The 16,697-nt window shown below is 33.8% G+C and overlaps 1 protein-coding gene across 1 annotated transcript in view; it reads left to right on the top strand.

The window, feature by feature from the left end:
* The window catches only part of LOC110460406 (deleted in malignant brain tumors 1 protein-like), a 183,979-nt gene that overhangs the window by 82,431 nt on the left and 84,851 nt on the right, over positions 1 to 16,697 (top strand). The gene's annotated exons all lie outside the window — the stretch shown is intronic.

The raw sequence follows: 16,697 nt of genomic DNA, 5'->3' as shown, positions 1-16,697 counted from the left end.
AGCAATAAACAATTTCAAGGAATACAAAAATAGAATTGTTTTATACCTTTTAACCATGAACCATAAAACCATGAATATTTTTTTTTAAAATATGATTTTATTGAACATTTGCTTTTTGTAACTGCCTTATCATTCAAATTAGATCATATTTAGACGATAATAGTCTCAACTGTAAGAGCAATTTGATGATGTCCATACATGTACCATAAAATCGATATTTGTGAAATCTGTTCTGTTTGTGCCTTTGTATTATATCAATGGTATGATTTTATATAACTTTTCGCTGGCTTTTAAATATCATATTTAGCACTTGCTTATAAAGTATTATTTGTATTTTCTTACCATATATTATTCAATACTAAGTTATAAATGTTAATTAAATGGATCTATCATACATCAGGTAGGTAAACTTTTACTAACATATCAGTCGTAATGGCATATTAGTCACGGATCAACGTATCCAGGTTTGTATACAGTTATCAATTTGAGATATATAACAACTGATTGGTAGACATTTGTAGACGTGTATATGTGTGTTAATGTTTGTATGTGTTTGTATATATATCACTTGAATATTAGTTTGAAGTATTGATCAGATGCAGATAATATGATCACATTATTATCTAACAACTGATTGGTAGACATTTGTAGACGTGTATATGTATGTTTATGTATGGATTTGTTTATATATACATTACTTGAGTATTAGTTTTAAGTATTGATCAGATGCAGATGATGTGGTCACATTATTATTTGTATAACCTTATATCCAGTTAAAATGCCTTTTCTTGTATTTTGTTATTAAAATTTCCACATTCAGTTTGCTTGAATTAAATTTCTATTTCTGTTTTATTTAATATTTTTTCGTACTTGTTTGTATTAAATTTACCTGAATTAAGATTTTTTATACCAAATATAGCATTGAAATGTTTAATGTTTTCACGTTTGTTTCAATCTTGCCATTTTACTGAATGATAATAAATGCCGTTTACACTGAATAATTCAGGGAACTCTAAATAAGCAGTTATAATTCAAACTATATCATCAATATTTAAATAACTGTATAAGTATTTTATAAAAAAACTAATTACTCATTTACCTTATGTTTATGTCAGTAACCCAGTTTGTTTCAGAACAGATGCCTCGGACTCCACCGGACAGCCAAAACCTATCTTGTATTGTATGTCACAACATAAATGTAGTCACTGCATACTGCCACTCGTGGTTTCAGCCAAAAGCAGCGACTTTATTTGGCTTATGTTAACAAAAACATTTTTTTGGAGTTGACATTAAATTCATTATTCGGACAGTTAAATTAAAGTAAATGTCCTGTTTTGATTTGGTTGTTTATTTAGTGTTAAATCTTCATATGTAATTTGAAGTAGTGTTCTTCTAATTTTGAAATTCATACACTTTATGCACCTCCCTTTCTGTTTCTAAAATAGTTTAAACCTATTTGGATTTCATACCTTTTAGCCCCTATCATTATCGATGAGTCCCGGAAGAACGAAACATTTGTACGATGCAGCGTAATTCATTTTTGGCGTATTGTATAAGTCACCAAATTGTATCGGTGCAATTACATTTGTGTATCCAATGCTCACATTTCTTCAAAGGTTATGATTTAGAAATATTTATAACAAATGCAATGCTTCACGGTTTTTGATACTTTAAATGATATATCCGCTATTAGAAAACAAAACAACCCAATCACAACACCGATATTTATTCATTCCAAATTCGGGTCCCGAGTAGAGCGTCCACGTCGTGGGACCTGGAAACATATCTATTGATATGGCAAAGAGTTCTAATTTTGTACTCAGTTTATTTTCCCTATTCTTTTTCAGGTGTCGTCATTGACATGATGTTGAGTTCGAATTATAATTTTTGTTCCAACTTCATTTTTAAATAAACTATATTTATTTTACAATGATTATAAAAAAATCTTCAGCAGATATAATTCACTGTTGTTGGCCCAGATGTTATCGCACAAAGGTCTTAGTTTGACAAGAAACTGGAGTACCCGGTGAACACCCGGTGAATCAAACACCTGTCATCTTGGTGAAAAGCGCGTACACTATGCACTGCGCAATTTCGTCCGTATACATGAACAAAATAAATCCATTCCTAAGATTCAAATGATTGTCTCCTGTTAAAAATACATTAAATTTCTTTACAAACACTGGTCCTTGTGTTTCTTCTTTATTGTTATTTACTTGTAGAATGTTAGTGTGCTGACAAATGGGTAGATAGCATCAACAGATGTAATCTTTACTACCTCTTTAATTTTATTTTTTATTTTTTATCCATTAAAATATGTTTTCTATTTACAAACGTCTGTTTTTCAAACGTATATCAATCATTATATGTGGTCCGCTCAGAGGGTTTTACTGTGGGAGGAAATTGTATTTGTATTTTTATAATTCAAAAATAGCAAAAAACAAAATATGAAATCATGGTCGATCAAAGGGGACACCAATGCAACCGGAAACAAAAAAGATGAAGTTCTGGACCACATAATACACAGATATATGTGGATAGGGCATTCACCTTTCACTAAGACGACCGGGGTGCGACTGGTATTGGGTCACTACGTGTTTTTTCTCCTTTTTCCATGTTTTTTCTCCCACACTATGATTATCTGTGCGCGCTGCCATGTAGGCCATCAAGAGCGATGAGTGTAAGTTAAGAAAAACCTATTTCCTGATTGTTGTCAAAAATATATAGTTTATATCTTTCAACACCCTTATACATCAGCAGCCAACCAAGACAACGATAACCGTAATAATGTTATCCTTTGAGAAGTTTAAAAAAAACCTACCTTAAGCTTTAATTCCTATATGTATGTTTTCTGAGGTGTAAACAGAAAAAAGTTTTCCCCTTGTAAATTTCTTTCATAATACTGAACATTTAAAACTTGGACAGCAAGATTCGATTCGCTACAGTTTAAATGCTGATACCTTGACACTGACGATGATTTTAATGTCAAAAGGTAAACTTTTCCCAGTGATTACAGTGCAATAATAAAACAAAATCAAATTTATTCGCATTATTCAAAATGGCTGGTTAATTTGCCTTTTACAAATCTTGTCAAATTAATTCAGCAATCTTAGGAACCTAGTTTTATGACACACTTTCAGATGAGTGTTTGCTTTTACATTTGACCACTATTTGTTTAATGGTATTGAAACCAGTTATATGAGATCAAAACGAGATTTTAACGTGAATTGAACTATAGGAGAGTAGATCATAATGTTGTCAACATTGTACCATACGTACACGTTATGTCAATATGACATCCGTGCCATTTCTGCTATGGTTGTTTTCAAGTATTGCCTTTATTTATGTTTGCGGAAAGAGTTTAAATTTCTATATAATTATATTGAAGACCTAAAGCCAATGCCAACATGAATGATGTTCTGTTGATAAAACATGTCGCAATACAAAAGTTATAACAGTTGAACCAAAATAGATGAAAGTTTCTACTCTCTTGTTTCAGTTCCGTTTATCCGACTATCTTAAATGATCATGAATAACTTGCGGCTAACAACTTAATGCTGCATGTGCAGTTTCTGTTTGTGTGCATAAACAGAACAACAAAACAGACTGCTGTTTTACTGCAATATCATTTTAAATTAACATGATGCAGTGATTTTATATAAGGTACAATTACATTTGACAACGGCGTATCATGTAAAATAACCATGTGTATTGATAAACATTGAAACAGTATGGCGCATTATTTTGTCATAGAATGACATGGTAAATATCATAGAATGTGTCATTGACCGAGTTAAAATTACCAATTACAGGTTTTTAATCATTTGTGGTTATGAAAGCATGATATATCCTTTTTTTTTCATACTTTTGTAATTATTTTCGAGAAATACATATTTTTATTAAAACCTGCTTTGCAGTATTAAACATAAAAATTCATTTTTTTCCCATAGATATCATACATTATTTCTAGGACAGATATGCGCAGGCCTCAAATCGCAAAAAGGGAAATATATCCTGATGGATAGGATAAAGTGTTATCATCAGGAGTAAATAAAATAAAGTGGTATCATCCAGATTGGATAGGATAAGGAGTAAATAAAATAAAGTGTTATCATCTGGATTGGATAGGATAAGGTGTTATCATTAGGAGTGGATAAAATAAGGTGTTATCATCAAGATTGGATAGGATTTATAGATTTATAGTTGACTTTTTAAACGAAAAATTATATAAGGTAGTAGTATATAGATGATTAATATCTTATATCGTTTAAAAAAGTCAACTAAACAACATGTTTCCAAATGACTTTTAAGCGCAACAGGTCAACGATTACAAGTCCTCGGTCGATGACAAACGTAAACAAATAGAACATTTGCGCGGAGGAAAACAATGAATCTTAAAACTTCGTAGAAAATATATTTTTAAAACAATCCTATCATTATTAGCTTTACCATATGCACCCTCACGCTTGAAATTGTGTTATTTTCCTCACAGTAGTTTTTCATATTGATTTGTTTATAACGGACTATATACTTATGCAGATGACGTTTTTGTTGATATCACTTTCGGTTTAAGACGTCAACTGGCGCGAGCAGACGTTCTTTTTTGACGAAATACGTTCCCAAATGCCGGTAATTTGGATAATCCATTATCGAGTTGTTCTCAAGTTGTTCTCAAGTCGTTCTCAACTGTTTGTGGGGTACTCTTATACTGACAACCAATGATAATGTATTTATCATGCTACTGGTAGGTGGTACAAAATAGTATATAGATGATAACATATGTTATTATCAGGATTAGATTGGATAAGGTGATATCATCATAATCGGATAGGATAAAGTGCCGTCACCAAAATTTGATACGATACGATGTTTTCGTCAGGTTTGGATAGGATAATGTCTTATCATCAGAGTTGGATAGGATAAGAAATCAGGTGTTTTCTTTCAAATTTAAACTGTACAATGTATTGTACTATGAACAAGAAATAATACATGTATATCTATCGAGCCGATATATTAACAATTAAATTCTAAATAAAATATTGAAATATCCTTGCCGCCATTAAATGGCTGGCATCAGTTGGTCAATCCATATCTAATATCTGCCAAATATACAGAAACAAACAGAATCCCTTTTTCATGCTTCATGGTACTTGGCTCCATGTTTCTACAATCTTTTCAGTTTGGTAAGAAGTTACATAAGATCTATAATCGTTGAAGCTTTGTATCGCTGTAATACTCCAGCAGCTTAACAACCATAAACATAAGTTATAACTCTATTAAAAAGCGTTGTGTTACTATTCAAAACTTTACTAGGATGTATATATGTATATATCTCCGCAACCCCGTACACACCCGCCGGCCAAAGTCGTGCAGACTGTCATAGTATTATCTCACACCACATAGTCAAAAGATTATTAACAAAGGTTGTTGGTTTGCATATTCATTTACGATAGAAAACATTGCAGCCCTTCGCTTAGCATATATCTAGCTAATGAACATGACGTCTTTTAAGGCAGACGCCATTTTCCAACGCCGTTACCAAGATACTTCTTTAACGAACATCAATAGACGTCTTAACTACTCCCCTCGCGTCGACAGGACAAAGACTTCGTCAGTGGAAATAATGATAGATATCTGATGAAAATAGACGAAAACTATTAATCTATTACCAGTAGGAGATTAAGCAGCTAAAAGGTAGTTTAGAACTACCACCTGATCATCTGTGTCATTTTTAATGCCGTGCATTAATAATTAAGGGACACCAACATTATTTAAGAGTGCGATTGCACTTTCGTGTTATATGTTTGCAAATATTTTTGTTTTTTTGTTATATTATATATCTAATTTGATAATCAGAAAAAAATATGGTTTTATGCATAGTTATAATGAGGAACTATTTCAAATTTGATAATCTTTGTTTGAATACTTATTATAATTACGTTCATAACGGTTCATCAATACAAAAGAAGTCATTGAGGACATTAAATGGCCGATACAATCATGTTCAGGAAACGATTCCCAACAAAAGACAACGTAAAGCCTTTTACGGTAAATGATTCGTGACATGGTCTGTATTGAAGCCGGCCTCCACGTGTCAATAAACAAGTAAGATTGTGTAATGTATGAATGACCTTGTAGAATACGGGTAAGGACAACCTCGTCTCGCCTGAACATGCCATTCACCGATCACAGGTTTAATGCTTATGCATTAAGTCAATTTATTTTGCCGCAATGTTTGTTATCCGCTGTTTATTATGTTCAAAGCTTTAAAATCAACATAAAGGGACTACTGTATAAAGCCACCTGCCGCTTAGGCAGAGCGATGTTACTTTTTCATTACCTGGTTTTTCCACATGTCCCGTTCGAGCAGAATACATTATGGCATTGTTAGGTGATATTACATGCCCCGGAACACAGCAGAAATCATTATGATATTGTTAGGTAATATCACATGTCCCGGAGCCGATTATAATACAATATGATATTGTTAGGTTATATCACATGTCCCGGAGCCGATTATAATACAATATGATATTTTTAGGTTATATCACATGTCCCGGAGCCTAGTTTAATACAATATGATATTGTAAGGTTATATCACATGTCCCGGAGCACTGCAGAAATCAATATGATATTGTTAGGTAATATCACATGTCCCGGAGACTAGTATAATACAATATGATATTTTTAGGTTATATCACATGTCCCGGAGCCTAGTATAATACAATATGATATTGTAAGGTTATATCACATGTCCCGGAGCACAGCAGAAATCAATATGATATTGTTAGGTTATATCACATGTCCCGGAGCCCAGTATAATACAATATGATATTGTTTGGTGATATAACATGTCCAGGAGCCTATTATAATACAATATGATATTTTTAGGTTATATCATATGTCCCGGGGCCCAGTATAATACAATACGATATTGTGAGGTGATATATAACATGTTCTGGATCCAACCCAGCAGAATATAATATGATAGTGTGAGGTGATACTACATCTCCCGTAATCCAGAAAAAAACAATGTGATATTGTTAGGTAATAAAACATGTCCCGGACCTAAAAGAATACCATATGATATTGTTAGTTAATGTTGCATGTTCAGGAATCCAACAGAATACAATAGGTGCTCTGGAATACATAAGGAATCAGAATAGATTATAGAACTGATTTGAGTAACTCATTTGGTTATATATGTATATAAAAGCGATAGAGAGAGTTGTCTTATTTGAATATCTGTTGCACTACGTCCTTTTCTCCTAAATGTAATTGTTTACAGGTCGAAATTATTTCGGCTGTGTATATTTTGTCCTGGTGCGCTGTCGCTGTTGTTTAATTTGTACAGTGATTTGTCCTGTGTGTAGACGCTATGGTAAATTGTTTTGTTCTCAAATTGATAGGTACTTATACATTCGGCTTCACGATTTTAAAGGCAAGATCAATGGACTTTTGTTAATTCTCATAATGGTTGTCTGATATTGCATGCAACAGGAACAAAACGCTGTCGAGTGCCCTTTAAATAACGATGCAATGGCATGACATACTCTTTTGTATGCTCTACACCTGAGGTGTTTTTATCATGTTAATTTACAGGTAGCTCCCCTACCTACGCGTGGTGCTTATTGCGGGCTCATAGGCACTTCCTCTCCACGCATGTTGGAGTAATCGGACTCATTTGCATAAAGCTCCCTTACCAACACCCGGCGTTAGTTTGGTTTATTTAGCGGTAGCGGGGAGCTGTGACATCATGGCTCCGTACCCCTGCTTACTACTGGTAATCCTTTCCGGCCTTTATACTTACACTCTCGGTGAGTATTTTAATGCATTGGTGTGACTATAATATCATTAATTTATTAATTTACAATCAGTCAAAACTACAGTTGTCACATGTGTTGTTTGCTCCTGAAATTAGTATTTATTTATTGATAATCGTGTTTCTTATAATAATTAATTGTATACTTGATATTTTATATTTGTTAATGTTTGGTATTATCATATATATCGAATTATAACAAATATTTTGTCCCTCGAAACCTTTTTGGTCATATACACTATCATTAGATCTATAATAACCAGGTATGTACTCAACTTAATTAGACAAAAGACCAGTGGTGTACGAGTTGTGCACAAATCGAGTTGGATTCGGCTATGCTGTAAGCGTTTGAACAATTAGTTGTTTTATATGTACCGAAATGACTCTATTGATTATTACTTGGCCGAGAGAGAGAGAGAGAGAGAGAGAGAGAGAGAGAGAGAGAGAGAGAGAGAGAGAGAGAGAGAGAGAGAGAGAGAGAGAGAGAGAGAGAGAGAGAGAGAGAGAGAGAGAGAGAGAGAGAGAGAGAGAGAGAGAGAGAGAGAGAGAGAGAGAGAGAGAGAGAGAGAGAGAGAGAGAGAGAGAGAGAGAGAGAGAGAGAGAGAGAGAGAGAGAGAGAGAGAGAGAGAGAGAGAGAGAGAGAGAGAGAGAGAGAGAGAGAGAGAGAGAGAGAGAGAGAGAGAGAGAGAGAGAGAGAGAGAGAGAGAGAGAGAGAGACAGACAGACAGACAGAGACAGACAGACAGACAGAGAGATCAATTTGTTTAAGCTGGATATGCCGCAGTAAGCCAGTTCTGAATCGAGATGAACGGGCTCATACACTTTCGCACATTTTGGACCAAGTATATAACAAAGTATAGCTGAATCGAGTCATTTCGGTACATATATAACAACTAACTTTAATATGCTGATAGTGTAGCCGAATCGACATCGATTTGTGGACAACTCGTACATCTTTTGCACCTTCGTGAACTGCGCTTCACTGGTCATTTGTCTGATGAACGTGACAGAGTACATACCGTACTTGTAATCGACACGTCACATGTAAACACTTTTGATTGTGCTACATGAATCTTTTCACAATTCATACTCTCTAACCTGAAGAAAATGTTTAGCAAAAAAAGGTTTTATAAGCATTTTTGTTGTTGTTGTTGTTTACTTTGTTTGACGTTCCTCATCGAAAAGTTCATTACATAAAGCGGTTTTTATTTAACTTTTTACTATTTTACATAATGAAGTGGATTGCACTCCTGGTTGATTTTCATTCTCTGTTAATTGTAAATTTTTGCCGGTTTTATAAATGTATATCTTTATTTATAATTTGAATATTGTGTGTTAATATGTATTCCAACATCAGATATCAAAAGTTAAAATGGAGGACTTTCTTGACTTATATCAATCCAAAATATAAGAACATTCAATTATTTATGACGAAAATGGAATATGCAGTACCTGGCATGAATCATAGAACGCAAACTATGCACTAAAAGGTTTTAAAGATCCAAACATTTAAAAAGGAAACACACAGGTACATAGACTGTCACAGAAAAGTTTCACAAAAAAGATGGAACAGAATAAAAACAAATGTGTATTAGTAACATCATGAGAGTTTTGTATAGACATCTCCCCCTTTTTCTATATTCTACATATGTAACGGCGCGCTTAAGACCTTGCTTTTTATATTTCAATTCCACTGACTAGTTCGTAATAGACAGGTTCTTCCTTAATTTGTATTTATAATTATTATATTGTATGGAAACAGAATTAACACTAAAATTACTTTTGAGAAACACTACGGAGGTCGGTGCAGTGAATCAAAGTAACTATTTACTGCACACTAGTTTGTCGATGAAGGTTGTTCGAAATGTTCAAAGAATGAAATCCACCCATGTCTAAAGTGTTCCAAAACAGATGATTAACACTGCAAACGGATGAAGGTGGAAGTTTACTTGTTAAAAAAGGGACAAATCTATATTTGGAAAGAGCAAACAAAATATCAAACGATGAAGCTATATAAGTTTCAAACTCGGTATCAGAGTATTATCGGCCTAGAGCTGTTCGGACACGTCCTCCGTTCTACCCATTTTGGTACGTTATACTAATATCGATGCCGTAATAGTTATGTACACGCACCCTTTTGTGCTGCAGGAGGTTTTTTTTAGCTGGTTATGATTATTTTTAAACTGAACTGTTGAATATATGTTTAAATCATTGCATATAGGCTCGGTCAAGGGCAAGTTCTGAAAATTAATATGAATAATTGTGTACAGTCAATCTAATTCAAATTGTTGTGTATACAGTCAAATAAATTTGTACTCATGCCTCTTATCAATATCAACTGTGCTATATCGTATTTAAATGACCTAAGGTTAGTAGTTGTCTGTACCCTAACAAATAAATAAATAGCAGTGTTCCGATTATATCAACCTGGCAAGCTGAAAACGTATCAAATGTCAAAGTGGAGGTCTTCTGCATTTTTATTATATGTATCATTAAGCTTATATGGAAATGACATTGTTCTTTATTTAACAGCTTTGACAACTACTGTTCAAACAACAGTCTCGGTCACTTCCACTTTGCCGTTTGCTATTCGTCTGGTAAACGGAGCGACCAACAGTTCTGGCCGTGTGGAGGTCTTCCATGCCGGAGAGTGGGGTACCGTGTGTGGTGAAAGCTGGGGACAAAATGATGCTCTAGTTGTTTGCAGAATGATCGGATATAGGTGAGTGCCGATTACATGTGAGTATATAAATAAATGGTATAATAGATGTGTAGCTGATGAAGGTGATTTACTGGTGCAGGTGATTTACTGATACAAATGAGTAACAGATATGGTGAGACATTGAAACATATGATATACTGATACAGGTGAGAAACTGATACAGGTGAGAAACTGATACAGGTGGATTACTGACACAGGTTAATTACTGATACAGATGAGATACTGATACGGGTGAGAAACTGATACAAGTGAGAAACTGATACAGGTGAGAAACTGATACAGGTGGATTATTGATACAGATGAGAAACTGATATGGTGAGACATTGAAACATATGATATACTGATACAGATGATATACTGATACAGGTGAGAAACTGATATAGGTGGATTACTGATACAGGTTAATTACTGATACAGATGATACACTGATACAGGTGAGAAACTGATACAGGTGGATTACTGATACAGGTGAGAAACTGATAACGGTGGATTACTGATACAGGTCAATTACTTACAGATGTAATTTTGAAGCAGGTGAGATATTGATAGAGGTGAAAATATAATGTCTATTAACTGATATTTGTTTTTATCTCAGATATTAATACATCTTTTGATAAATGTTGGTATTCATAAATGTAAATAAACCGTAGCCACTTTGCGGTATAGTGTATTTTAGTCACAAAAAATGTAATATTTAGTCTAATTTAACTAAAAAATTATATTTTAACAAGAACGGATGGAAGTATGGAACAACATATATTTACGTGACATCGTTATTGATATAATACGAGAGCCTGCTTTATGTTATAGAAGATAGATATTTACCATCGTATGGCATTGGCACTATATAGCCATACCACATTCAAACGGCATGAAGATCAGGAGCTGACGTTATCATTATTATGACATCATATATATACCGTTGGATACTACTGACCCTCCAGGATAGATGGCTATTTTATTTATTAACTATGAATACACGATATATACAGTGTTTGAAAGGTAATGCTGAATATGAATACATGTAGTTGAATTGATTAAAACATAAACAGATACCAGAAATGGTAAAAATAAATTTTAAACAGCTGTCAGTTGACATTAATGAATGTTCAACGCTTGCCATTTTAATGAAAATGGAATAACTTAACCATGTTAAACTAATATAGTGACAAGAATAATGTTCAAAATATTATAGATAAAAAATACGAGCGTGTATTAGTAGCAACTGAAAAATATGTCTCACTAGCGAAGCTTTTAGATAACATAAATTAAATATTCAATGATAATACAAAACAAAAACAAGCAGGGAAACAAAACACTTTCATCAATATTCTAAGACATTATAACAATGCTACGTTATACGCTAATCTAAAATAAAGATATTATGGCGACCGTTCATAGATTGAGGAAAATAAGTATTTAGGCTCTGTAATATTGAATATGACGAGGAAAATGAGACGAAAGTAGTTTTTATTGATTTGTAATCGCTTTTGGTTGAAAAGTTTTGTAAACTAACCATGCTGGTTTCTGAGACCTTGAATGTGCTCACACAAGGCGTACATTGTGCACGTATCAATGAACTACATTTTTCCGTGAGCTAATGAAATAACCGTGTGAAGAAACAGCATGGTGAATAACAAATAAACCATGGAGTAAAAACTATTTTTGTCTTACCTGGAAAGATTTCAGAGACAATTGTTAAAAGGTGTTCGACTGTGGCCGTAAATAAGTGTTGATTTGGAATGTTTTATTTAGACTCGGATATGCAATAAAAATTGTATCCTTCGGTTAAAATACGGATACGAATAATACATGTATTCCGATCGTAATTTGAGACTTAATACGATTGTTGAAACTCAATTCAAAGCTTAGTTGCAGTTCTCCCATTAGCCCCTTGATACTGCGACGAGCTTTTTTAACAATTCATAACGGTACGTTAGAATTCAACAACAAAACTACTCTAATATAACATGAAATGGCCATTACATGGTATTACAAACAAAATGAATATCAAACCCTAGTCGAGAGAGATAAAACTCTAATTCATCAAGAGACATATTATATCTTTTATATCAGTTACACATCCTAACACATATATTTTTAATTTTGTAAGATAAAAATATATATAAAACAAAATATAATGTATGCTTATAAACTGAGTGATTGTTTTAAACGCTCGCCTTCTTCTGCGTCAAAATTACAAACCTATTTGGTTTAAAAAAACTTAGTCATTCTTCAAATGTATTGATATTAAACATTGTCTGGATCCTGTTTGTCAAATCTAAATACATGTATACCTTATTATCAAAACAAAAACATGACTATGGTAGAGAGATGTTTTAGGTATGAAAGCCTGTGTTGGTAATCCTTCATTCATTAACATATATACCTTCGATCACATTGCTTATGGCCTAATTGCTTATGTAAAATATAATTATGAACTAAAACATAGTCGGTGAAGAAGTTACAAGTACGTTATTTGATTATAGCCATGGACAGAATGTTGGTTCTGCGTACTTTGGTGCTGGCACAGGATCGATCTGGATGGATGAAGTCGCATGTGACGGATCGGAACAAAGTCTTTATGAGTGTCAGTTTAGTGGTTGGGGAATTGAGGACTGTGACCATGGTGAAGATGCAGGCGTAATATGTTTCCAAGGAGACCAAGGTGACTTTTATCCAAAAAAAAATCCCCTTAATTTGATTCGGTTTAGAATTTACGGGTTGGCAATGGTCAGATATATATATAATGTTTAAAAATTCGTGCATCTTTATAAATCGCATGTGGAATTTTTTGCGGAATTTTACGTAAAGATTAAAAGCCGAAAAGTGACTTTTCCACAAGAGCATGGACTGATCAAGGTTCGTAGTTCAAAGATCTGTCTATGTTCTCACAGAAGTGACAGTTTGAGTTTTTTTTCTCTTTCTAAAAGGTACTTACAGAACCTATTTGTATTAATGTCAATAATGGGTGTTATTTTGTGTTAAGAATTGACAGCTACAATATACCGTTGTAGAAGTCATTTATTTCCCAATCTGAAAGTTTTCCAGGGGAAAAAAATCAACCCGGAGCAAAAAAAAAGGCTTGCTGATTTTTCCCTTGGAGAATGAATCAGTTAGTTGATTCCCCACTAGTTAATATTTTACCACGGGGAAAAAAGCTAGCTAATTACCAACCCCGTAGTAGTAGTTAATGGGGACATTATAGGCTAATACTCTCTGTTTTTTAGTTAATAGGGGAAACCATTTGCCAGATAATTATTCCCTCCTCTATATTAGGGGGAGGGGGGGGGGTGTGTGTGTGCTTAATTCCTTCCCGGTGTAATATTAGTTAATGGGAGATATTATTGTCTAGGCAATACTTTCCCTCTCTTCTTAAGTCTTTAGGGTGGAAACTATTGTCTGGCTGATTCTTTTCCACTCTATGTATTAGTTTATAGTGGGAAAACTATTGGTTAGTTAGCTAATCCGCTCTTCTATATTAGTGTAACGAGGGAAACTAATATGGCCTAGATGTTTCCTTTTCTCTCTCTGTGTTAGCTTATAGGGGAACAACTTTTGACTAGTTAGCTCTTTTCCCCCACATCTGTATTACTTTCAAGGGGAACTAATACGGGCTAGCTGATTCCTTGCTCCACTCCATATTGCTTATAGGGGGACTTCTATTCATTCGCTTAATCTTTCCCACCCTAACCCCTGCACTAGCTTGTAGTAAAACTATACATAAGCTAGCTATTTTTTCCTCTCTCAGTAGTGCTTTATAAGGGGATTTCTATTGGCTAGCTATTCTTGACTATTTATTAGTATTGGATAATAGGGTGGAACTATTAGCTAGCTGATTCTTTTCTCCTATGTATTAATAACTAGGAATAGGGGGAAAGCTATTGGCTAACCGATCGTGTACCGGTAACAAAGTTCATAATGACGTGGCGATTGTTTACATGCAGCATGATATATGGACAGTCATAGAAGTCTATTGTTAACTAACTGGTACAGGTAGTGTTACTTTATTTGGAAATTCCCATCATGTTTTTGTAAAAACACTTACATAGTGAATCCTGGATATTTATCAGTTAGTCCAGCTTGGTCTTTTCAAGTAATAACATGTTATTATCAAGAAATGACAAAATCGTTTTCAATATGATGTTAAAAGAAGTTTGATGTAAGAACATGTTGGTTATAGTGAACATTTATCATCATGATAAAGATTAACAAATAACTGAAACACTGATAACAGTTCCAGGAAATTACCACTGTATTCGAAGTAATTATCTTTTTATCTTTTTAAAAGTGTCTATCTCAAAGTATGGATAATTGTGTCTAAAGACTTGATTTATTGTTCCTGAATCAGTTGTAGATTCAATCACCATACTCAGATATTTCGTCATATGGCTATGTGATGAAAGTATATGTTAATGAGCTAGCGTGCTAGCTCCTTGTTGCTTAATGTAAATATAATTTCTAACAGAAACAGACATTGACATTCGCCTGAGTGGAGGTCTGGATCCCAATGCGGGCCGTGTAGAAGTGTACTACAGTGGCTACTGGGGAAGTGTTTGTGGTTACAACGACTGGGATTACAGGGACGCTAATGTAACGTGCAGGATGATAGGCTACAGGTAATTCACGGATTGTTCCTCTAGTTGGCACTATTTGTAAATTAAAAAGCCGAAAAATAAAATGTCCTTCCTTCTATCAAAATGAACAAGTAGAACATGTATAATAAATATCAATGAATTGATATCCAAAACATTTATGTCCTTAAACAACAGGAGAATGCTAAGTGTAAAAATTTCAACTCGAAATCAATAAAAGTTGGACAAATATTGTTTTCGAAAAAAAAGTAGAAACTATAAAGGTAGGGTAGGGATGGTTGTCAAACAAGCTTAGTTAGTTTGCAAGCAAGACATGTAATAGGTTTTGCAGACGAACATTTCGTTATTAGAATTCTTGTTTGTTGACACAGCTAAATGTACTGTGTACCTATCACAAACATGAAAAAAGTACTTTTATTGCGATAATTTAAAAGTAAAATGTTAAGCATCTTCTGCTGCATTGATGAGACCCGCCATGCAAATCTAGGTCAAATCTAACAAATGTCAGGTCCTTAAAGCGAGAACCGGGGGGAAAACACCAACAAAGCAGACGAATGAACATTATCAAGAACATCCTATTTCATTTAAAACACGTATTTAGCATATTTCCCAATGGCAAGATAATGACCAAACTTCCTCATTGCCAATTTTCCAACATATGAACACTTAGGACTTGAAATAAACAAATTATTGCTTGTAATAATTAAGGTTTTAATATACTCTCAGATACAATATCAAGGTATCATTTGGTATCCCTGTGGAGATATTTACATTGCCAAATTACTTTATTTCTATACTTACTTTTCAGTAACGGTTATCATATCTATCAGACAACCCGTTATGGCAGTCTTACAGATCCTGTATGGATGGCAGGTGTAGACTGTAACGGTACGGAGGACAGTCTAGCTAATTGTTCCTTTGACGGATGGGGTCAAGTTGGTTATTGCAGTAATTACCCCGCTTGTGTTTTCTGTTATAACGTCACAGGTAATAGATCTTAACGCATTCAGATATTACAACTGTTGTCAAAACTTCAAAAACAAGCCTAGATATTTCTTTTTCTATTACTGTTTATACACATGTATATTACAATTATTGAGATTGACATTTGAGAAAAATTTCATATTTCGACTTACCGAAGGTCAAATTCTAAAATTATTACCGAGTTTTGCAAAATTTTGAATGTATCCAAAATACGTATTTTGAAGTCAAATGACATGGACATGTCCTCGGTAGCAATATTTTCAGGGAAACATATTTTTATCTGATGAAAAGAAGTACATTTGGAATAAAAATGGCCATTATCTGACATCACAAATGCTGTATTTCTCATCGATAAATACGCAACATAAAAATTACATTGGTGTAATTCTTGAATAATACGGCAATCATGTGATGTGCAGTTAATGTGTGTCATTCGCAGAAATACCATCCCATGGTTATGTAATGTAAAGATGCACATCAGCCGTGTACATGTACGTGTCCGTATTACGACAGTATGTGTACAACAAAATAAAATAAAAAAACCACTTTGTATGCTTTCCTTCCATTGAGCATG

The sequence above is a fragment of the Mizuhopecten yessoensis genome, unplaced genomic scaffold, assembly GCF_002113885.1.
Source record: "Mizuhopecten yessoensis strain PY_sf001 unplaced genomic scaffold, ASM211388v2 scaffold10387, whole genome shotgun sequence".
NCBI lineage: Eukaryota > Metazoa > Mollusca > Bivalvia > Pectinida > Pectinidae > Mizuhopecten > Mizuhopecten yessoensis.
The sequence above is the reverse complement of the archived record's forward strand: the minus strand, read 5'-3'. Positions and strand labels throughout refer to the sequence as shown.